Genomic DNA, 24,410 nt, shown 5'->3' with positions numbered 1-24,410 from the left:
GAGCTATGATTGCCACCCTCCATTTTTCTCTCTTCACCAAAGGGGAGAGAGAGTAGCAACTACACTCCCAGAGCTATCCATGTAATCCCAAATGGAAAATAACCAGAAGGGGTAAGAATCTATGACCTGCTTCTAGGAACTGGAAAATCATTATATTTCAGATCTGGATTCCTTCTTCTTTTTTTTTTTCTTTCTCTGAGTACACCAGGGGTTGCTATATAGGGGACTCTATTGTTGCCCCAAGGACAAGGCAGAGTTGGTCCCACCAAGGACTATAAGTGTGGTCCATGGTGCTGATCGAAGCTTCCCCAGTCTGGGGAATGGGAGATTGGGGAGGCCAAGACATCATTGCATTGGCAGAGGGTGAAGAACTCTTTGTGAAAAGAAAAAGATCAGAAAGGCACTGGGCAAGGCACTTAAAGAAGGCCTGATGGATCCAGATTCCAGAGATTTAGAATAGAGTCCCAGTTCCATTATTGACTAGCTGGGCAACTTTGGCAAATAATCTGACTCTCTGAGTCAGATTTGGAGATAACACATTGTTTGGAGAAGACACAAAGTTTGGAGCAGTGAGTAACACACTGGAGGGCAGTCAGGATTCCATAATATGCCTTGACAAGCTTTTCCCAGCTTTATTCTTGACTTTCAACACTTTGTACCATGTCTCAACTGATGTTGCACTCTAGAACTTCCCTCAACACCTGTGGCTTTCTCACCCTGGAGCATCCTTCTGCCATATCTACTCCTTCTCCCACTGGTGAGTTTCTCTGGAGGCCTCCCTTTGGTGGAGGGATCCAGGCTACCCAACATTTATTCCTTTCCTGGTTCTGACCCTGATTTCTGGACTTCAACCTCATGTGGAGACCTCTTCTGCTCTTCCCCTTTGCCCAGCAGGACTGGTGTATTGCCTTTTTCTATTAGAATATGAACTACTCCTGGGCAGGGATTGTCTTTCTTTTTGGTTTGTATTTCTTATTACTGGTGCTCACCACAGTGCTTGGTACATAATAGTCACTCAATAAATAGGCATTGCCTTGCATTCCCTTCTTGTCTAGAACACTGGGCTAACTCCAAGAAGTTTAAATTTAATCAGGAAAAATATAAATCTTATACTTGGGTTTAAAAAATAAACTGCCCAAGTCCTAGAGAGAGCAGCACGGCCAGAGAGCAGTCAGTCTGACATTGATCTGTCAGGGCTAGTGCTTTATAACATCAGTGGAATGACTCCAGCTTCTTAGATGAGCTGAACCCAGGACCACTCCAGAGCCAGAAGGAGGGATAACCGCTAAACTGCTAGCTCATTGGGAGAGGATGTCTGGAGCCCCAGAGGCTGGGGATGAGGGCCAGGGAAGGAAGCTGGAGTCCATAAGCCTAAGCCTTCACCCTCTGGTCCATATGAAGAGCTTCCTGACATCAAAGATAAAGATTAACCTAGAGGAAAACATACAATAAAAATTGCCATGAGAAAAGCACTGAGTAAGAAAACCTCATTAGCATGGATGCTTGGTATATTTGACTGGTAAATTTATGTAGGTTCATCAAATCTGTTCCTAGTTTCAACAACATTGGGATTATGGAAATGAAGAGTGTATGAGAGTACCAGTCTACTAGATTGAATGGGGACTTCTTTCAAAAAGGATCTAAGAATCATATCCAGTGGACTGATTTTGAGCTTAGCGGCGTTGGAACAAAGGTATTCCAGCAAAAGAAGACCAGGGATAAACTCACTGATTTAACATCAGTGGAAAAAGCTTTGGATAAGTTAGTTGAAGACTGTGTTCAGTAGCTATCTGAACTTACCAAAAAGAAAGAAAACAAAAGATTGGCCTGTGGGGCCTATCAAATTATCCACAACATTCAAATCCATGAATAGATTGTAATTGCAGACTGGGTTCTAAAAGAAACTAAAGCGGAGGCGTGAACTCCTAAAGAAGACTGCAACAATCAATGCATATCTAGAGCAGCAAGGGATCTGTTGATGTTATTTGTATGAAGTGGAACAGGATAACCCGAGTGCTAAAACACTGGAAGACAGAATATCTGAAAGCAAGCCTGCAGTTCAGAAGGCTTCAAGTAAAGTGAACCAAGTGGAAAACCACCTGGATCATCTTGAACGTTGAAACTCTAGAATGATTTTGATGATTTTTGTCAAGTTGGCTTAAACTTTCTCTGCAGTCAGACTCATTTTTTCAGTTCAGACTAAAATAAAAAATCAGCCATGGAAGATTTCTGTAGCCAGTTTGATATCAACGTTAAGAGTAATACTTTTTTTTTTTAGCAGTTTTCTTGTACACAGTTGTATCAACTTATTGTGGGAAATAGCTCAGTTTATAAACAATTATAAAAATGTAATTTGACATTTGCGTAAGTAAAGCAAGGACTTCCTTATTTAAAAAAATTCATGAAAATAATATTTTAGAGCATAAGTTTGTTACTACTAAAACCTTTGGATTAATGTATAATTGAAGAACTCAGAATGCCATTAGCTTTTTTCTTTACCTTGCAGAAAATATAACATGCAAGTAAAATGATGCTTTTATCACATGAATAGTTCTATTGTTTGTGTTCAGCTGTCTAAATAGTAAAGGTGTACTAAATAAAACTGATTGTGAATAATTCTGTATGTAATGATTAGGTAACTCATGAAAAATGTGAAGCATACATTAAATTTTCCCTTTGTAAAGCAAAAAAAAAAGTAAATATTAAAAGTAGTGAAAGGAATAGGAGTGAATCATGGGATCTTCTGTTACATTATGAAAGGAATAACAGGGCAGGGCAGACTCAGAGAAGCCTCGAAGGACTCATATGACCTGATTCAGAGTTGAAGTGAGCAGAATCATAGAAAGAATTTATACAGAGACTGTTACTTTGTAAAGAAAAATTACTATGAAAACCTTAAGAACTATAATCTACTCCAGGGGTCAGCAAACTAAACCTGGGGGACTGTCTTTGTATGGCCCACCCACTACCTTTTTTTTGTGACCTTAGAGCTAAGAATGGCTTTTACATTTTGAAATAAAGTTTTTGTATTTAAAAATATAGAAACCATTCTGGCTGTACAAAAACAGTCAATAGGTGGGATTTGGTACTCAGGCCATGGCCTGCTGATATTTGATTGGCCCTTTCTGACACCAGTACCCAATCCTGCCTCTACAAGAGTGAGGCTAAATCATGCTTCCCCACTTCTTGGTGGAGTGGTAGACAAAAGGTTCAGTGAGACACATTCTCAGATGTGGTCAATGGCTTGATTTCTTTTGTAAGGAGAAGTTTTATTGGGGAGTAGGAAGTAAGAGGGTAGTGATGATAATACTAAAAAGAAAGGAAAGAAAGGGGTGATAATGATTTAAAACATAAGAAATTATTAAGAAAAAAAGGAAGAGATGAGAAGGAAGTTCAAAAGGGGATTAATATGGCACTAGGTAGTTTTCTAGTTGGTTCCCTTCCAGCTATCAATTACACATTCTGGGGTTGCTGTCCAACATTAGCTTTACACAATTCTCAGTAATAACAGTTGCCATGTGGCATAGAAAGAGGTATGCACTTACACTTGTTTTCCTGACTGTATATGTTAAAGTGTGTGTGTGGCGAGGGAGTGTTTAACTTGTCCCATTTCCTTCAAAGTACCAAAGCAGTTTGTCCACATTGTTGCTAATGTACTAAATTTGTAGTGTATATGTATGGTAAATGTGATATTTGGCATATAGTTTACATGATTTAGCACATATATGCAAATGTGAAAATATATGCATACACATATACATACATAATTTATATCTATATGTGGATCTATTTGTATATGTGTATGTATTTACACATATGCCATATATATGCTATATATGTGCACGTATGTGTATATGTGTATATATGTGTATGTGTGTGTGTGTGTGTGTGTGTGTGTGTGTGTGTATCTGTGGTGAAGGAGCATGTGATGCATGAAGAGTGTTGGCAGGTACCTGCAGGTGAACTTAGAAGCAATTACAGCACTCACCATTCTTTGATAGTATTTCTTCTCTTTTTAAATATTTTTCCTCTCTCTCTCTGTCTCTGTCTCTCTGTCTCTCTCTCTCTCTGTCTCTCTGTCTCTCTCTCTCTCTCTCTGTCTCACTCTCTCCTCTCTCTGTCTCTCTGTCTCTCTCTTTCTCTCTCTCTCTCTTCTGTCCCCTGTCTCTTTCTCGTTCTCTCTTGAAATCACAGAAGCTCTCTAAGTAGCTCATTTCTCATCTATACAAACCCAAGGAAATCTCGTCACCCATGAGCTAGCTTTCTCCTTTCTGCCTCTAAATCAGAACTTACAGGCTTTGACAAACCCACCATTAAAGGACATTAGCACAAACAAGTAACATAAAAAGGCATGTGAATATTCATACAAGATGTAGAATATTGAATTGGGGGTTGCAGCCATAGTCACCTCTTTCTCCCTTCCTGCAGCATCTTCCCATATGGCTCCAGAGGTGTGGTGCCAAAGAGAAGACCTGAGGTTTGCACCCTGGATGGGCTAGGTTTTCCTAAAGCTGCCTGTCCCCAACACTGGTTCAGCTTCCTTTCCATATGCTGGCAATCCCTTACAAACTCTGTGCACTCTGAAAGGTGTGACAGCAGTATGTCTTCTCTGGAAACCCCGGAGGCTGATTCTCAGGTACAGCACTTCTCTCTTCTGCATGGTGGGCAGAGAACTTGGATTAGACTGCAGTGACTCTGTGCTCTCTGCCCCACGCCTGGCAGATTGGAAGTCATATCAGGGGCACAGGAAAAAGAGAATTTCAGACCAATGCACAGTTGTTGCCACCTAGTTGTACCTAGTTCCTACAAATATGGTTTTATGGTTAAAAACTTGGGGATCCCTTGGCTTCATCATGCAAGCTACCTGCTCCATGCCAATGATGTCATGCACAAAAGAAATTCCACCACATGCAGAATCAAGGAGGAGGGGTATCAGTCATATAGTGAGAGGGATAGCAGGAAGATTATTTGAATATTGCATGGCTACCCACAAAATACTTACAGATTCAGAGGAAGGTCTTCAGCTCTTTGAGTGATTCATCTTTTGTTGCTCTTCACTTGTTCAGTCTTGTCCAGCTCTTTGTGAGGCCATGAACCATAGCATAGTTCTATCTTCCACAATTTCCTGATGTTTGTCCAATTTCATTGTCCTTGTTTCCATGACACCATCTATTCATCTCTTCCCCTGCCATCCCCTTTTCCTTTTGCCTTCAATCTTTCCCAACATCAAGTTGTTTTCCAGTGAGCCCTGTCTTCTCACTATGTGGCCAAAGTACTTAAGCTTCAGCTTCAGTGTTTGACCTTCCAGTGAATAGTCTGATTAGCTGAGCCCTTTCAGGGCTGCTCATCCACCTTTGGCATCTACCTAGCACTCAATTCTCACCTGTGGCTCCTAGAAGCTATAACATGCATAACAGTCACATTCCAGTAAACCATCTCAGGAGATGGGCTAAACCACCTTGAGAGTAACTGACAGATCTCGAATCTGTCAGTGAATTAGGAGGGCGTCTACCTCAAGCATGTGAAGATTCCCCATGGTAGAATGGGTGGATGAAAACAATTTGTTCCAACAGCCATGAAGGCAGACGAAGCAGTGCTGTGGAGTGCTTAAAGCTTGGTTGGACATTGAAGACAACAAGGTCATCTGCTGCATCCCAAGCCATTGCCAGTCACCTAGATTTTTGTCCTGCCACTGGACTTTGATGCCTCTGGAAGAGAGAGTGAGGCAGACGACTGCACAAGTCTCCCTCACTTAAATCAAATTGACACAATCGTGATGTCATTGGTCCTCTTTGAAAACAAAGGACAAACAATAACCAATGAATATTCTGATTATATACCAGTGCTGCTTTTCTCACCCTTTTATGGACTATAAGGGCTACTCCATTTCTTCCAAGGGGTTCTTGCCCACGTAGTACATGTAGTGATCACCTGAACAAATCCACCCATTCCTGTCCATTCAAGTTCACTGATACCCAAGATGTCAAAGTTTAATCTTTCCGACTCTGCTGGCCGCATCCAGTCTACCTGGTTCATAGAGCTCACATTCCAGGTTCCTATGCAATATTGATCTTTACAGCATTAGACTTTCCTTTCATTAGCAGATGCATCTGTGGCAGTTTCCTTTCAGCTTTGGCTCAGCCACTTCACTAGTAGTGGAGCTTCTTATAGTTGTCCCCCACTCTCTCCTGGTAGCATACTGGACACCTTCAAACCTAAGGGGCTCATCTTCCAATATCATCTCTTTCATCATTTTAGTACTGTCCACGGGGTTTTCTTGGCAAAGATTACTTGGGGTGGTTGGCCATTTCCTTCTCCAGCGGATCACCTTTTGCCAGAACTCTCCACTATAACCTGTGTATCTTGAGTAACCCTGCATGATGTAGCTCACAGTTTCATTGACATAGGAGGGGATCTCCTAGGAAGCTGAAAAACAAACAACCATTAGTAGGTATGGATTGGTGGCGCTGAGCAGTGGAGGGAATGTCTCCAATGGTGAGAACAAAGCATCAAAGTAATGACAAATCTCACTTCTAATAGTCAATAGCTGTGGGAACCAGGACAAGTCACTCAATCTCTCTGTGCCTAAGTATCCTACTCTAGAAAAACAAGGGGGTGGGTTAAACGATCTCTGAGTTACTTCCAGCTCTAGACCTAGAATCCCATGATTCTCTGGGTCACCCTGGAACAACAGAAATGTGAGAAATCACCAGTGAGGAATGCATCATTAGTCTTTGTAAAATACTCCCACTCCATCAGTGTCTCTGGGCTCTTAAGTTCTGGAAGGACTCCAGATCAGGTTTCGTTCAGGTTTGCTTCTGGCTACATGGTCATTGTAGGTGCTTCCCAATATCCATTTGCAGGGATTATATTACATAGTTGCCCTTTTCTTTGGGGAAAAATGCATTTTAATTACTGTTCATTTCCCCTAAAAACAGCAGTAATTAAAATGGCCTCTTAAACATTTCTTTAATCCTTGAAGCCCCCGCCTTCCTTGAACTCTACTAGGCCAGTGAACTCCTGCTGTGATGAGAAATTGAAACTTTTGTGGACGCAAGACTCAAAGGAATTGAAAATATGTTTCATATTTGTTCTTGTGGCTGATTTTAGGGGGTTGTGCAATGAGAACCTGCAACTTGGTTTCACTACAGAGCATTGGAGAGGCAGGGCAACCTCAGTACTGCAGCCAAAGTCCGAGGAGAGGGGGGAGCTGGAATGCACACAGCAAAGGATTATGGGTTTCAACCTAAACCTTGAAGATTGTTTGTCCTTTGTGCTTGGATCTCCCTCCCTCCTCATCTTGGCCCCCTGCCTTCCTTCAGGTCTCGGCAAGAAGTCTTTCCCAGTCTTCTGGAATCTCTGTGCTTTCCCTCTGAGTCTATCTCCAAGACAACTTAACTTGTTTGTCCATAGTTCACATATTATCTTCTCCCACAATCTCTTTTTGTCTCATTTGACACTCATAACAACCCTGCATGATGGCGCTGAACCCAGCATAGAGAAGGCACTTAAATGCTTACGGATTTGACTTGTTTGCAGAATCTGTAGATTTTATAGAGAAACAACTCAGATAACTGGTCCAGAAGGGCTGGGACCACCGGGGTCCTCTTTGGCACACTCGGTGTCCACTCTTAGTGCTTTCACTTTCTATGACTTGGGAATCTTAGGCCCAGGTCCAGGCATACTCACAGTTAGCCTTTCACTGTCCTTTCGCCCAGCTCTTCTGCAGATAGGAATCAAGATTAAAGCATTAGCCAGAGTGGAAAGACTTGGCAGTCAAAAGGCCTCCATTGGAATCCCAGCAGACCAGTCACTTTCCATCTCTTGGTCTCAGCTTCACCAACTATGAAAAGAGGGGGTTGAAGGAGATGGGCTCTAAGATTCTTCCAAGCTCTCAAAAGTTTTGAATTTGTGACTACTTCCCTGTTCTGTTCTCTTGGAAACAAACACACAACACTTGTTAGTGGATTTTTTTTATTGTACGCAAATAGAAGGAAATAGGGGTTTAACATGACAAAAAGAAGAGGAAATCTGCAGAACTCCAAGAGGGTTAGTCTGATTAGAGGAATAGTTAGCCCTGATCATCCATGGAAAGGCCAATGGGAGCTAGCCCTTGATCTAACTGTCCCACAGATTCACCCTCCCCATTCTTGGAGTTCTCCCAGAGTCAGCCTAACCCCAGTCTTTCCTGAATTAGTTTCTGATCCAAACCAAGATGCTCCAGCCACAGCTGGCTTGGGTCGCCAGCAAGGCTGCTTGTGTTTGGAGCCTCTTTGTAACTTGCTTCCTAAGCTTTATCCCAGAATATGGGGCCCCTACTTGAGAAAGACAGTTCTTTATATGTCCCTGAAAGATGTCTTTGCTGGGTTCCCCCCATCCTTAACAAATCTTCATTGACTTTATCCCCTAAGCTATTAGCCTCCATCTCTTTTCCCTTTCACTACCAAACTTCTACCCCTCACCACCCACTCATTTTCCATTGCTTTGAAGTCTTACTTCAGACTCCACTATTTCACTAACACGTCTCTCTCCAAATTTACCAGTTTTTTTAGAAACTAAATCTGATGATTTTTTCCTCAGTTTTCAACCTCCTTGACTTTTCTTCAGTCTTTCCTTTTCCTGACCACATCCTTCTCCAGAATACTTTCTTCTCCCTGGCTTTTCTTGACACTGCTGGGACATTATGCAAGTACCTCACTCTAAGTGAGGTGATGCCTAAGAGTCTTTTCTGGGACTTCTCCTTTCTCTCCGTCCTCTTTTTAGTCATCTCATCCACTTTCAGATGGGTTCAATTATCAATGGCTTCTGAATCTATACATCTAGCCCTTTTCTATTTCCTAAATTCCCATCTCAAACTTAGCACAACGCCTGGAACACAGTAGATGCTTAATGAATGTTTATTGATTGATTGATTGAAATTCTTTCCTGACCATCTCTTCTCAAATGACCCCTGACATTTCAACTTGAACATATCCCAAAACTAAAGTCCTAATCCTTCCCTTAAACATACCTCTCCTCTCAACTTGCCCATTCTGTTGAGAACACCAGCCTAACAGAGGCATTGGTGGCTCAGTGTATGGTGTGCTGGGCCTGGGATCAGAAAGCCCTAAGTTCAAATTTGGCCCTAGACACTTAGGCTGGGTGACTCTGGTAAAATCACTTAACTGCTGCCTGCTTCAGTTTTCTTAACTGTAAAATGGGGATTAAAATACCACCTAGCTCTCAGGCTTATTGTGAAGATTGAATGCAATATTTATCAAGTACTTGGTAAGTGCATAATAAATGCTCGTTTCCTTCATTTAAATCAACCAGCCTCTGACTTTTTTCTTTTGTTCACTTTCCTTCCTCCACCTCAAAAAAAAAAAATCCCCAACATATCAAATCCATCACCATAAGTATTAATGGATAGCAAGTTCAGTATAAGTCAATGGAGTGATGAGGAAACCAAGAAAATTAATGCTAGTTTTGCCTGCATGGAGAGTGACCTACTTTTAGGAATAAGGAAACAAGAATCCCTCTGTCTTCTGCACTCACGAGCCCCCATCTGAAGTGCTCTATTCACTTCCCAACTCTATGTTTTAGAAAGGATATTTTAATGAGCTGGATATTATCCAGAAGAGGGAGACTAAAAAGTTGAATGGCCAAGAGTTATGTCCATATGATAATTGACTGAAGGAACTGGGATTGTTTAACCTAGAGAAGATAAGATTGGGGAAGGCTCAGGACGTGATAGTTGTCTTCAAATATTTGAAGGACTATCACAGGAAAAAGGGATTCAATAAGTTTTTGTTGATCCAAAGGAAGGGATTAATAACAATGGGAAGAAATTGCAAAGAGCCTAAAAGGATTTAGCCTGATGTCAGGAAACCCTTTACCCCCCAACCCCAAGAATTAGAGGGATCAATGTGAAAAAAGGTGGCCCAGCTGTACCAGATCTCAAACTGTTTTATGAAGCAGTAATTATCAAAACAATATGGTGCTGAATAAGAAATAGAATGGTGGATCAGTGGAATAGAATAGGTATAAATTACATTATAGTAAATGATCATAGTAATCTAGTATATGATAAACGCAGAGATCCAAGCTTTTGGAACAAAAACTTATTATTTGACAATAACTGCTGGGAAAATGGGAAAAACATATGGCAGAAACTAGGTATAGACCAACTTCTCACACTGTATATCAAGATAAAATCAAAACGGGTACAGGATTTACGCATAAAGGGTTATACCATAAGAAAATTAAGACAGCATGGAATAGTCTATCCCTTACGCATAAGGGAAGAATTTGAAACCATGGAAGATATAGAGAGCATTACAAAATTTAAAATAGATCATTTTGATTACATAAAATTTAAAAATAAAGTTTTTGTTCAACAAACCAATGCAACCAAAATTATAAGGAAAGCAGAAAACTGGGGGGAAATTTTGCAACAAGTGTCTCTGATAAACGCATTATCTCTTAAATATATAAGAGAATTGAGTCAAATTTATAAAAATGCAAGTCATTCCTTAACTGATAAATGATCAGAGGATATGAATAGGCAGTTTTCAGACAAAGAAATCAAAGCTCTCCATAGTCATATGAAAAAATTCTCTAAATCATGTAAAATCTCTAAATCATATAAAAATCATATAAATCATATCAAAAAATTAAAAAAACATATAAAATCATATAAAATCTCTAAATCATGTAAAAAATCTCAATTGATCAATGTACATTAAAACAACTCTGAGGTACTGCCTCACACCTACCAGAGTGGTTAATGTGACAAAAAAGAAAAACATTAGATGTTGGAGGGGATATAGGAAAATTGAGACACTAACGTACTGCTGGTGTAGTTATGAATTGATTCAAACATTCTGGAGAGCAATTTTGAGCTACATCCACAGGGTTATAAACTCTGCATAGTCTTTGATTCACCAATACCACTGCTAGGTCTATCTCCCAAAGACATCCAAAAAAGAGAAAAGGGCCTATTTGTACACAAGTATTTACAGCAGCTCTTTTTGTGCCGGCTACGAACTGGAAATCAAAGGGATGCCCATCAACTGGGGAATGGCTGAACAAGCTGTGGTACATGATTGTGATGGAATATTATTGTGCTCTAAGAAATGGCAAGCAGGATGATTTCAGAAAAGCCTGGAAACATGAACTGATGCAGAGGGAAATGAGCAGAACCAAGAAAATGTTGTACGCAGTAGCAGCAATATAGTTTGATGATCAACTGTGAATGACCTAGCTCTTCTCAGCAACATAATGATCCAAGATAATTCCAAAGGATTTATGATGAAGCATACTATCCACCTCCAGAGAAAGAACTAATATTGGTTGAATACAGATTGAAGCATGCTACTTTCACTTTTTTTCCTCTTATTTTCTTTCTTTTGAGTCTTCTTGTACTCAGTGACTAATATGGAAATGTTTTACATAATTGCACATGTATCACCTATATCTTATTGCTTACTGCCTCAGGGAGGGGGGAGAAAAGGGAGGGAGGGATAGAATTAGTAACTCAAAACTTTAAATAAAAAATGTTAAAAAGAAAAAGAATTAGACTGATCAAACGATGAAGTGTGATGTCTCAGAAGAAAGTGGATGCCCCTTCACTTGAAGTCCTCAAAACAAATACTGGATGATTACTGCTCAGTGGTATGGTAGAAGGGATTCAAAAGATGCCTTCTGAAGTCCTTATAATTTTTGGTTCCTGGGATTATGATTCTGAATATTTCTGTCTATTCTGTCTCCATAACACCTCTGCAATATACCTTCTTTCTTCTGTTCACATGATTACCACTTTATTTCAAGCCCTCATCCCCTCTTGCTTGGACTATTGCAATGAGCAACTCACTGGATTCCTGCTTTTCAGTTTTTCCTTCCTCCAATCTATTCTCCATACTCCTACCAAAATAATATTCCCAAGATCCTGGCCTGAACACATCACCCTCCAGATTAAAAACAAAACCTTCAATGGCTTTCTTTATGATCAAATATAAACTCCTCATTCTAGCATTTAAGGCCTTAGACAATTTGACTCCAACCTCCCCTTTCAATTTGTCTTCTTCACCAGTTCTGCATTCCAACCCTAACCCAGTTGCAGTTATACCAGCTCACCTTTCTATCTCACACTTCCTTGCCTCTGCACATGTTTTCCATCACTAAATGCCTTTCCTCTTCACCTCTGGCTTTCATAACTCTCATCTTGTCTCATCTCATCTTGTTTCATCTTCTCATTCTCTTCTCTCCTCTTCTTTCTCAGCTCGGATGCTTCTTGCTCCATGAAGACATCCTTGGTCCTTTCAGCTCTTACTCTTTCAGAATGCTAGATTTAGCATTAGAGGAACAGGCTTGAATCCCATTTCCACTTGCCCCTGTGTCACTTTGAGCAAGTGCCTTCATCTCTCTGGGCCTCAGTTTCCTCGTGGGATAAAGGTTGAACTAGATGACTTCTAAGGTCTCTTCCAGTTCCAAAGAGAAGATCCTATGCTTTGTGTTTATGGAGGATCTGTTCAATTCCCACCACCTGTGTAGAATCCTGTGCCTTGTGTTTATGAAGGATCTGTTCAATTCCCACCACAGCTGTAGAATTCTGTGCCCTGTGTTTACGAAAGATCTGTTCAATTCCCACCACATTTGTAGAACTGCAGTAATAAAAATGGATGGTCTCTATTTTAGGAGGGACATAGATAAACTGAAGTTTCCATGGAAGAGCAAACAGAGAGGCAGCTAGGTGGTGCAGTCGATAGAGCTCTGCCCTTGGAATCAGGAGGACCTGAGCTCAAATCCAGCCTCAGACACTTAACACTTAACTAGCTGTGCAACCCTGGGCAAGTCACTTAACCCCATTGCCTAGTCAAAACAAAACAAAACAAAACAAAAGAGCAAACAGGCTGGCGAAAGGCTTGAGTCCATGTTAAGTGATGCTCACTTCACAGAACTAGGAATTTCAAACCAGAAGAAAAGACAACTTATTGAGGACTTCCAGCTGTGGTATTCTGCGACCTGGCTGGCTGCTAGCTAATATTCTGAGCCCAGGGCTCCCTCCTTCCCAGGACACTGGTGCTACTGATTTATGGAAGTTCTCTTAGATTCCTTTGCCATTCCCTCATCTAAAGCAAGGGAATTCTTTCTGGAATCTTATCCCTATGTGAGGTGTGAAGTGAAATGTGCATTTGGTTTCAAGTTAAGAGAGACCATAACTTTAATATCATCTTTGTCCCTCACTTGGGCAAGTTTTGTATATTCATTTTCCTTATTCATAAAATTGGGCTAAGCATACCTCCACTGCATTCATCAGAGGGCTATTGTGAAACCAAAGGGAAAAAAAAGAGAGAGATAGAATTCTTGCAAATTTTGTTTTAAACTTTAAAGTACTATACAAATTTATGATTATTATTTTATTAGCTTTTTTAAAACTTTGATGGATTGATGACTTTATCAGTGTGGACACTCTTTCCTTTTCTTTTGTCACAAAGTCAAGTTAAAAATTATTTCCATGTAAAATCAAAGTTATTTACTGGCCATTCCCTACAAAAGGCACAAGGATTATGTGGGCATCAGAGATATTAAATCCCAGCTCCCCTCTGGGGCATTCTGTCTCAGAGGAGTGCCCCTTCCTTCAGGAAGACTGTGTCTACCCAATTCTTCAAGTGTGATGCCAGCCTGTGGAGATAACTTGCCAAGTATTTGCCTGCATGAGGGCAAGATACCTTTGTCTCAATTTCTCCAGGGAAAAGCAAGCTAAGGCTCTTTCTCCATGCCTTGTTAGTTTAAAGGTAGAGGAAGTGCCTTGCAGAGTTGAAAGGAAGAAGTAAGGCTGACTGGCTGCCCTTAATTCTTTTTTATTCCAAGACACATAACTCCAGCATAGAGAATTTATGGTCTTTGACAACAGTCCCATATTTCAGAGGAACGCATAATTTCTGATCTTTTGTCTGTCAAATAGTTTCTGATCTTAATTGACTGTTGCCTGATGATATCTCTGGAGAAATGGAAATAACAGCCATGCGTCTCAAAATCATGCTCTTTGATGTCAAGATTCTAGGAAATAAAACACCTGTGCAGTTATGGAATCCAGACCAGCTTCGGGTTTTCAGTGGGACCACTACATTGGTTATTCTGTTCTCTTTCTAAGAATGCTTGCAGGGCAAATTTCAAGTCAGTCATCCAATATTTATTAAGCACCTATTATGCCCTGGGTACTGTGCTAAGCACTGGAGATACAAAGAAAGCAAAAGACAGTCCCTGCCCTCAAGGAGCTCCCATTCGAATGAGGGAGACAACCTATGAAGAGCTATGTACAAGCAGGACATAATGAAGGCTAAATTAGAGATGATTTCAGAGAGAAGGCACGAACAGGAAGGTCCAACAAGAAAAGACAATACCTTCTTTAGAAGGTGGGGTTTCATCTGAGGCTTGAAGGAAATCCCAATCCTGGAGGTGGAAATAAAGAGGAAGAGAGTTTCAGACATGGGAGACAGAAGGTGAAATGCTTGTAGTTGAGAGATGGAGTGGTGTTTGAAGGACAGCAGGGAATCACAAATTACATTAAGGACTGGGGTAGTGATGTTTAAGAGGACTTAAAAGTTAGGAAATGCCCAGGTTATGTAAGGATTTAAAAGCCAAGCAGAATTTTCTGTTCCTTCCTGGAAGTGTCAGGGAGACACTGGAGTTTACTGAATAGGGGAATGACATGATCAGACCTGTGCTTTAAGAAGACCAATTCGACAGCTGAGTGAAGGGTGGATTGGAGTGGAGAGTGACTTGAGGCAGGGAGATTAAATAGAAATCTATAGCAATAGCCTAGGACAGGTGATGAGGACCTGTCTCAGGGTGCTAACAGTGTCAGAGGAGAAAAAAGGACATATATGAGAGATGCTACAAAGATGGTAGGATAGGATTGGCAACTGACTGGAAGTGGAGTGCGTGGAGCCCCCCTGAGGTGCCCCTCAGCCACAGTGGTGTAGGGATGTGAGCAGTGGGGAATATTCTGTGGAGAAGGGAGTCCCCTGCAAGAATGCTGTGCAGTACAAAAATCATAACTCTAATTTCTGTAATGTTTTGATGTTTGCATTCCTCTCAACACACCTATGCATTACAATAAGTATTCTTATAGCCATTCTGTAGGTGAGGAAACTGAGACTCAGACATTTAAGTGACAACATCATTCACACCAAGAGTGAGTATAGATATCTTAAATAAAACATGTCCAAAACTGAACTCATCCTCCTCTCCCAAACCCTCCCCTCTTCCTAACTTTCCTATACCTGTGAAGGGCATCACCATCCTCTTAGTAATCTAGGCTTGTGTCAGCCTTGCCTCCTTATTCTTTCTTACTCTAATACCCAGTGAGTTGCCAAGTTGTGTTTCAATTTTTATTTATCTCCTCTTCTGTCTCTGCCATACCCTGGTGCAGTCTTTGGACTATTTGGATAGCTTACTGGTTGGTCTTCTTGCCTCAAATCTCTCCCCACCCCAATCCATCCATCCCCATTCAACTGTCCTTGTTGACAGTTTTCCTAAGGTCCTGATTTGACCATGTGATACTCCAACAAATTTGAGTGGCTCCTTATCACCTCCATGTTTAAATATAAAATTCTCTGATGGACGCTCATAACCTGACTCCTCCCCACCTTCCTAGGCTTCTTATAGCCTCTTCTTCCCTCCCCCCTTCTCTCTACATGCTGTGCAATACAGTAACACCGGAGTCCTTTCTGTTCCTTACACAACAGCCTCCATCTCCAGACTTGGCTTTTTGCTAGCTGTCATTGTGCCTAGAATGTGCTCCCTCCTCATCTCAGTGTCCTGGTTTCCTTTAATTGTGAGAGAAAATCCCACCTTCTGTGAGAAGCCTTTCTCAATGCCCCTTAATGATAGCTCCTTACCTGTTATTTTCTGCAATTCAGCCTGTTTATAGCTTGCTTGAGCACAGTCATTATTTCTCCCATTGGGCGGTAACCTGGAGAGCAGGAATCATTTTGACTTTGCTTTGTTCACCTTTCTTTCTTTTCCCAGTGCTCAGCATAGCGCCTGGCCCATAGTAGACAGCTAATAAATGCTCATTGAAGGATTGGCCATATATGTTGCCTAAAATAAAGCTGTAACTGAATTTATTCACTTCACTTTGACGCACCCTTTACCCCAATTTTTCCTTTTTCTGTGTTTCCCACTTGGCCTCTTTTGAAACTTTTCTTAGCTTGATCTTTGTAAATTCTGTTTTTCATAAAAGGCCTCTCAACCCTTTCTACCCTCATGCTGTTAAGGTATCTTGTTGGTTATGGAGGTAATCCCTGGCCCTCATGATGCTTGACAATTTCCCTACAAAATGGTCATGTCCACTGGATGTGCCCCGTGGATATTGGATTTCAACACAGGCTGACTCTCTTAAAGGTCACTGTGACTTTGGCTGTTTATTCTCTGTTTGCTCTAATACGTTTGCTCCAGGACATTTTCCCTTGAGCTGTCCCTGCTGTTCTGTCTGTTTTTTTTCTACTGATGCCTTCCTACCCCTTCTTTCCAGTCCAGATCTTCAGCTTAGTTTTTAAAAGGTCCTATGAAGCTTCAGGTTTAACTTTTGATTTAAAATTGTGTTTCAGGTGGCACTTAAGTAATTACCTAATTTTTAATTAAAAAATATTCTAATTTAATAAATACGAAAGAGAGACTGAGACAGAGGGATAGATAGAGACAGACTGAGAAAAACATTTCCACATGCAAAGTAGAATGGAGAAAGAGGATTGTATGTGAAATGTTCATCTCTATTCTGTTCAACTTACTTTCAAAGCTTTCCTGCTTCTCTTGTGTTTCCTTCTGAACTTGCTTCTGTTCCCTTCTGTGTACGTTTAAGCTACTATCATCTCTCTGTATTTTTGGGACACTTCTCTCTCTTGATTCTCCTGTGGTCTCTCCTGGGCTTGGTCTGTTTTGCTGGATCTTCACCCAGATCATACCCTCTAACTGTAGGCATTTCTCAGGGCTCTTTCCTGTGCCCTCTTCTCTTCTCCTTCTATACCACATTACTTGATGATCTCATCAGCTCCCATAGATTCAATGACCATTTCTATCCTAATGAATCTCTAATCTACCTATCCTCCCCCAAGACCTCTGCTGACCTCCAGTCTTATATCTCCAATTGTCTTTCAGACCTCTTGAACTAGATGTCCAGTAGACATCTTAAACTCAACATGTCCAAGATGGAGCTTGTTATCTTTCTCCCTCAGTGTTTTCCTCCTCCTTCTTACCTCCTTTCTTATTGGAATTACCAGGAACCATCCTGAACCACTCTGGACTCCTTGTTATCTTTCACTCACCCCTATTCAATTTGTTGTCAAAGGCTGTTAATTTCACCTTTATAATCTCCCTGGAATACTACCTCTTCTCTCCTCTGACACTGCTATCCTTCTGGTGCAGGACCTTGGGACCTTAGGACCATGGCAGTAGCTGCTGGGGGGTCTGCCTTCCTCAAGCCTCTCTCCACTCCAGTCTATCCTCCATTCAGCCATTAGTGATTTTTCTAAAGCACGTGCAGGTCCAATCATGTCATGTTCTACACCCCCTCTCCCAATAAACTCCAGTGGTTCCCTATAGCCTCCAAGATTAAATACAAAATCCTCTGTTTGGCATTCAACACCCTTCATAACTCCACCCCTTCCTACTTTTCCATTCTTTCACCATACTCATATGAGAAATACTCTTCAACCCGTTACCCTGGCCTCATGGTGACAGGATTCACCATCTCTCTGCTCTGGACAGCCGGCACTTGGCACAGTTCCTGGCACATAGTAGGCACTTCTGTGTTTGCTCTTTATTGATTATTGATCGTATGCCCAGAGAACTTTTACTTTGAAAGGGAAGAAACATTAAATAATAGACACCGACCATGATCTACGTGCTTAAAAAACAAACAAACCCTTCTGTGACTTTCAGTTTTGTATGATGTGCTTCTGCAGTGACTGGTTAATGTTCAATCTGATATCAGGCAGTGACCTGGGACTCTCAGGGCCCAAGACAGGGGCCTTGTGCTCTGGCAGGCTCTATCCAAGCTTTGTGACTGGGCCTAAAGTCTGCATCTACTCTTCATGGCCTAGATCAATTAACAGAAGAGAAGCTCATGTCTGAGTTATCTATGGGGGAATGACTGTTTTGGCTACAGAAACTTACCACGCTCAACTTCTAAGGCATGGAAGGTGCTGTGACCTGGGTTACTGGAAGAAATAGTCAAGCTGATGAAATCATCCATAAACTTCATTATTATTGTCATTTATAAGGTAAAAAGTCTAATTCTGCTGTAATAATACAGCTGTGGTTAGCAGTCCTCAGCCTGTGGGGAATGGCTTCCTTGTTCTAAGCTTTTGACCACATTCATCTGCATGAATATTAGAGTAGGGGGAGGCTGGCCCACACAGTGTGAATCTCCCCAGGACCCTTCTCCCTTCCCTTGGGAGAGCCCTGCCCCTCCCCCCTCTTTTCTTCTCTGAGAATGTAGGGTCGAGGTAGCCCACTTCACTGCCCTCTTCCCTCCTTCTACTTCTCTGTGTGTGGTGGATGAATTGGCACATGGTGTCCCTGTGGTTTCTCTGCTGACCTTCCTTTACACCTCGCTATTCATTCATTACAACTCCCATTTGCCACCAAGATTGTGATATCAGTAAAGGTTTATGAGGCAGCAAGAACCTGAGACAGTGAGACCTGAGTTAGGATTGTATTCATACTTGGAATAAGAACGTCTCATTCCTTAAAACCACAAATTATTATAGCACTTAGTAGGTTGGTGAATGATGGTGGAGGGGGAATGGCACCTGATTTCATAGTTATATATGGAATAGAAGGGGCACAGAGGGCACGCAAATAGATATTTAAAGGTTTATGGTTCTAAATGCCACTCGAGTACTTCTAGGAATGCATTTGGTCTCATTCTTGAGCTATTAGAATGAGGTAAATGACAAAAAAGAGTTGGAGGGAGCTCCCAGTGGGATTGTGGGGCAGCAGGAAAATGAATAGACTCAGTGTGAGGGGATGGGGACTTGGGTTCTGGCCCAGCTCCCAACTTGCTGGGTGACCTGTGGCTGGGACTGTCTCTTTCTGATCATTAGTTTCTTTATCTGAAAATTAGGGGATTAGAGCATAACAGGAATTCTTAATGTTTTTGTGTTTCATGAACCATTTGTGTAATCTGGTGAAACCTGTGGACTTCATCTCAGAGTTGTTTTTCATTGAATAAAATACACAGAATTACAAAAGAAATCAATCATAATGAAATAATGATATAATTATTTTCCCCCCCAAGTTCATAGCTTCCCCAATAAAGAACCTTTGGTTTTGATGAATCCAAAGGTCCTTTTTACCTCTAATGTTCTATGGCTCTGTGATGGTGTATTTCTCCACCATCTTCTACACCTGGGGAACATTGCAGCCAATAGGCAGGGCCCAGAACTGAAAAAGAAGAAAAAAGCAGGACACACTTTGAAAAATTGTCCAGGGCTCTTGGTGGAGCCCAAGAGTCTCATTAAGAAAATGATCTCTCCTTTTAACCCCAAAATTATTACTCTAGTGGTTGTAGACGTGTGTTAGACATGGAAGAACAAAGTCTCCAAAGAACCAAAGGTGAGAATCCTCGAGATGGCAGTGGGGAATAGCCTGGGGATGCGAGCACACTGCAATGCATCATAAGCAGGAAACAGCATCAGAGAAGAAGTAGAAATGATGTCATCCAAGGGACGTGTGATTGAAAAGAAGCTGGACGGGCCATGAGGCCCGAATGAAAGGTAGCTGACAGTCTGCTTCTTTCACTGGTAGTTCTATCGCATCAAAACTACTCGTGTGCACGCGCGCGCACACACACACACACACGTGCACACACACACACACACACACACACACACACACACACAGCCCCCAGACTATCAAGTTCATCCTCAGGGGCAATCTTTTGGGAGAATATGAAAAAATCATGCAAAATGAGCAGGTATGGACGGGCTGCTATCTATAGCTTTGGAGTGATGACCTGCATCAATGATCTCACAGACCAGTTTTCAAGTACGAGTGTGAAAGATAACACAAGTACCAAAGAAAGAGCACACCTGGATTTCAGCAAATCATCTGATAAAATCTGTTCTGCTAAGCTTACAGCAAAGATATAAAGATGAGGGTGATGGGCTAGGACAGTCAGGATGTCTCACAACTGGTTGAATAAGTGGTTCTGAAGAAGAGTGAATGATGGATGGATGGATGTTAACCTGAAGAGATCTGTCCTTGAGTTTGTGCAGTGTAACACTTGTTTCAATGAATAGGGTAAAGACATAGAAATCATGTTTCACCGGACACGGGAGAGAGAGACAGAGAGACAGAGACAGAGAGACAGAGACAGGGAGACAGAGACAGGCAGAGACAGACAGGCAGAGACAGAGAGACAAACAGAGACATAGAGACATAGACACAGACACAGAAAGAGACAGAGAGACAGAGAGAAGTGAAGACAGATGTTGTGGGCACCTGTGTCCCTGACAGTGTTTATTTTCTGGTGAGTATGAGAGAGATAAAGAGATACTCAGGCCAGGTGGGTAACAGGTCCAGAACCAGTTCTGTTTATTGATCCAAGGGCTGGGGTTTTTCTACCCCATTCGTGGGAACAGAACCCAGAGTGGAAAAAGCCAAGTATCAACAATAATTTCTCTCATGGGAAAGGTAACTGGGGGGAGTCCCCTGGAGTCGTCTCCTCACTTCCCAGTTATGTTTCAAGGTTTGTTGAAAATCCTTCATCTTCTCAAGGGACACAGAGCACCTGGGAGAGGTCGGAGAGCCTACATTCTGATCTAGGTGACTCTTGGATAATGGACAGGAACAGGAACAACCCAGCCTGACCCAAATCCTCAAATCCATCAGTGCAAGCCCTCAACAGACAGAGAGAGAGAAAGAGAGATGAATAATAGATGTATGGATGGATAGATAGATAACACATTTATTAGGCATTTATTATGTTCCTGCAAGCATTTAAGGATTGGCCAAATGAAATTTAACATAGATGAGTCAATCAACCATTTAACAACCATTTAAGCACCCACCTGTTCCAGACACTGGGCTATGTGTTGGAGATGCATAGACAAAAGTAAGGCAAACTGCTAAGAACCAACATGGCAGAACTGGAATGGACTAACGAAGGAGATGATGAGCTCGCTGTCACGGGTGTTCTTAAAGTGGAGGCTGACCCCTTACAGGGATGCTATAGAGGAAAGTCCAACTCAGGTATAGTTGAATTTTTTTTTAATTTTCCAGGTGCAGTTTCAATTAGGTTACTTCTTGATCCCCTTCCAACTCTGAAATTCTAGGATTCTCCAGTCCTATGAGGGACAGTTCACCCAAAATTCCATCCTCAAACCACATTGCCTCAAAGTGGATCAGGCTTTTGAGGTACACCCATAAAGATATAAGGACAACTTGATCGCCAAAGGAGAATTGGCCAAATGTTGTTTCTTTTTTAAGTAAAAAAAGGATGGGGGGGTGGAATTCCTTTTTAAATGAACTCACCATTAATATATTTCATAAGGACTTAACTAAAACCAGAGGGAGAAAATGCAATTACTGAGTTAGTGCCCCTTCAATGCATGTCAAAGTCCTGGAGACATTTTGTGCTATGTGAACAGCTGCTCCCTGAAACTGAGCCAGCATGTGAAACCTAACAAAGGGGGCAGACTCCCCTTTCCAGAATCTTTAAATTGAAAACAAGAAAAAAAGATATTTAAAAAAATAAAGCCACCCAACAAGAACCAAGTATCTGTGGGATTCAGCAGCTGGGTTGGCCTTCAATGTGACATCCACCCTAGTCATGCTGCCCCTGCCATGCTGACTCTCGGCAGACTCCCCCCAGTGCCCCTAACACACACAAATAGACAGAAAGAGGCAGGGAGGCCAGTAGGGGAGGTGAGAGGCTTGCAAAAAGTTTTCTTTCAAAAAATGATGAAGAAATTGGCATTAATGAAAAGGCTCTTAGGGGCTGATTCACCTGCCAAAATGTACCCTTGGTGGAAGGCTGCCCACAGTGGTGGAAACATCCCAGTCTTTAAATGGACTTTAATTAATGTGGCTGACAAATGTATCGGCATTATTGAAACTCAAAGCAGGGAAGGAAAGATGCCAGCCAAAAAGGTTACAACAGGGAGCTTTTTAAAAACTTTATTTTAAGGCAGTTGAAAAAAAATATGACTATACACATAGCAACAGCACTTAATTATGGTGCGCTTGTACCCAAAAATGCGTGCTGGAATTGTCCAGAGGGAGTGCCCCCAGCCTTCTGGGTTAAAAATGCATTACCTCCAAGACCTAGTGAATTGACTTCGAGGGGTGTTCTCCTTTCCAGCCCCATCCCTGAGGATGCTGTCTTTGAGAGGTAGTAGCAACAGGCTTTACTGGGAAGTCAGCCCAACAGAGGCTTGGACTGGAATGAAATGGTAGTTCAGGAAATGCCAGATGGGGCACCAAAGAAATGTGGGCAAGGCATCACTGAAGAGCATGTTTACTTGGGCAGCATGCTTTGGGTCAATAGGCTTGAAATTCCCTAGTGGTAATGTTGTGAACTGAAGGGGGATGGAGACATAACTGTGAATAGACAGCTTGCTGGGATACTTAGGAGTTCAAAAACCTGGTGAGAGATTTATACGAGGCCTTGGAAAGTGGAAGGTCTCAGAAGGAGGAGGTCTAGAAAGGAGCCTAGGGGCTCCCTTCCCACAGAAAAGGCTTTGTTTTTTGGGTTTTTAAAATGGGGATAAATGAGGAGAGAACATCAATGTGGGGATAGGAGATTGCCATGAAGCAAAAGAAAGAGAGAAATCGAGTCCCTATTCAAGATAGAGTTTCAAGAAGAAGTAAACAGAAATCTATTAAGCAAAATCCACTAAGGATCTTATCCCCAGAGTTCTGAACACTTTAGTACCCTAGTCTTTTCAGTGTTACTCATCTTTGTTGAATATAGTCAAAAAGTGAAGAGAAGGAATTAAAGGCCAGGGGAGTTCAACAAGGTCGGCCCTATCAATAGCTATCCAGCAAGAAATTCATCTGGCACAGTCTCCAGCCTATGATTCCTGAAATAATCACGTTTAGACTTTCTTCTGTGTTTCTCTGACTAGTCTACCTGAGAGCAGGTCTGATCTAAGCTTTGTCTCTTCCATAGTTACTTAAAAATGGTTATTAGATTGAATTCAGTATGTTCTACCCTAAGACTCAAAGTAAAATGCAAATATTTTTATTCTGGGAATGGGATTAATTAACATCCAGAAGTATATGTGTCAACAGATTATCAGTGAGCAAGTCTCTTAATGAAAATGATAGCCTGGAAAGTTTGGATCAAAGGGATAACAAAAGAAATACTCAGGAAGGGGAGCCAAGATGGCAGAGTAAGAAGTAGATTGCTCTCATCCTCCCTTGTTAACCTCTGAAAGCCCAGAAAATGTTGCCCCAGGAAAAACTCTGGAACAGCAGAACCAGAAGAAAGGTGGGGGTGAGGGTGGGGGGCAACAGTCTTGTAGCCCAGAAAACTTAGGGTATTAATGGGAAAGGCCCTTCTTGCTCTGGGGGAGGAGGAGCAGTACAGAACAGGAGATGTCCCAACAAGCTAGAGGAAAGCCCCACCTCAGCACACCAGGGGGAGATCCTGAACCCCAGGTGGTGGAGCAGGCAAGCACCACAATCAGGACCCCTGAGTGCCTCAGTACAGGCAGGGGAACCAGTGGAAACCAGCTCAGAAAACCACCACCACAGTATTCTCTGGCAGCCAAATCTCCTGATGCTTCAGCAAAACTCTAGGAAGCACAACTCCAAGAGGGAAAGCTCCAGGCAGAGAAACATACTGCCTCAACAAAATATCCATCTGCAAGGAGCCAAAGAAAGGTACTAAAGGCTCAGGTGAGCAGGCAACCTTCAGGAGCCAGAGTACCCAATCCTACCTGTAGAGCTCCAGTGTTGCTGATTCCAGCCTAACACCAGGTAAACTGCTAGAAGCCTACAGCCTCCAACAACCAGCACCTGAGGCCCCAGAACACAAAGCCAGTGACCCAGGCCCTGGGCTCACAGCACAAGAAGCTTGGGTCAGTTCCCCTTGCTCCCCAAAAGGAGAGCTCAATTTTTTTAAAGGTCAGGAAATAAGCAAACACCATGAGCAAAAAGAAATGTACAATGACCATAGATTCTTATTATGAGAACAGTGAAGATGAAGGCAGAAATTCTGAAAAGGGCACCATTGTCAACAAACCCACATCCAAAACCTCAACAGGGAATATGAGCTGGTCTGAAACCCAAAAAGCCTTCTTGGAAGAGCTCAAAAAGGATTTTAAAAGTCAAATAACAATGGTAGAAGAAAAATTGGGAAAAGAAATGAGAAGTATGCAGGGGAGAGTCAATAGCTTGGAAAAGGAAGGATAAAA

At 41.8% G+C, this 24,410-nt stretch overlaps 1 pseudogene; it reads left to right on the top strand.

The window, feature by feature from the left end:
- The first annotated feature begins 1,311 nt into the window (after positions 1-1,311).
- On the top strand, positions 1,312-2,120 carry LOC110199920 (transcription factor E2F6 pseudogene; annotated as a pseudogene).
- The last annotated feature ends 22,290 nt before the right edge of the window (positions 2,121-24,410 follow it).

This window comes from Phascolarctos cinereus, unplaced genomic scaffold, assembly GCF_003287225.1.
Source record: "Phascolarctos cinereus isolate Bilbo 61053 unplaced genomic scaffold, phaCin_HiC Scaffold_5;HRSCAF=322, whole genome shotgun sequence".
Classification (NCBI taxonomy): Eukaryota; Metazoa; Chordata; class Mammalia; order Diprotodontia; family Phascolarctidae; genus Phascolarctos; species Phascolarctos cinereus.
Note: the sequence above shows the minus strand (reverse complement) of the source record. Positions and strands in the feature narration are given on the sequence as shown.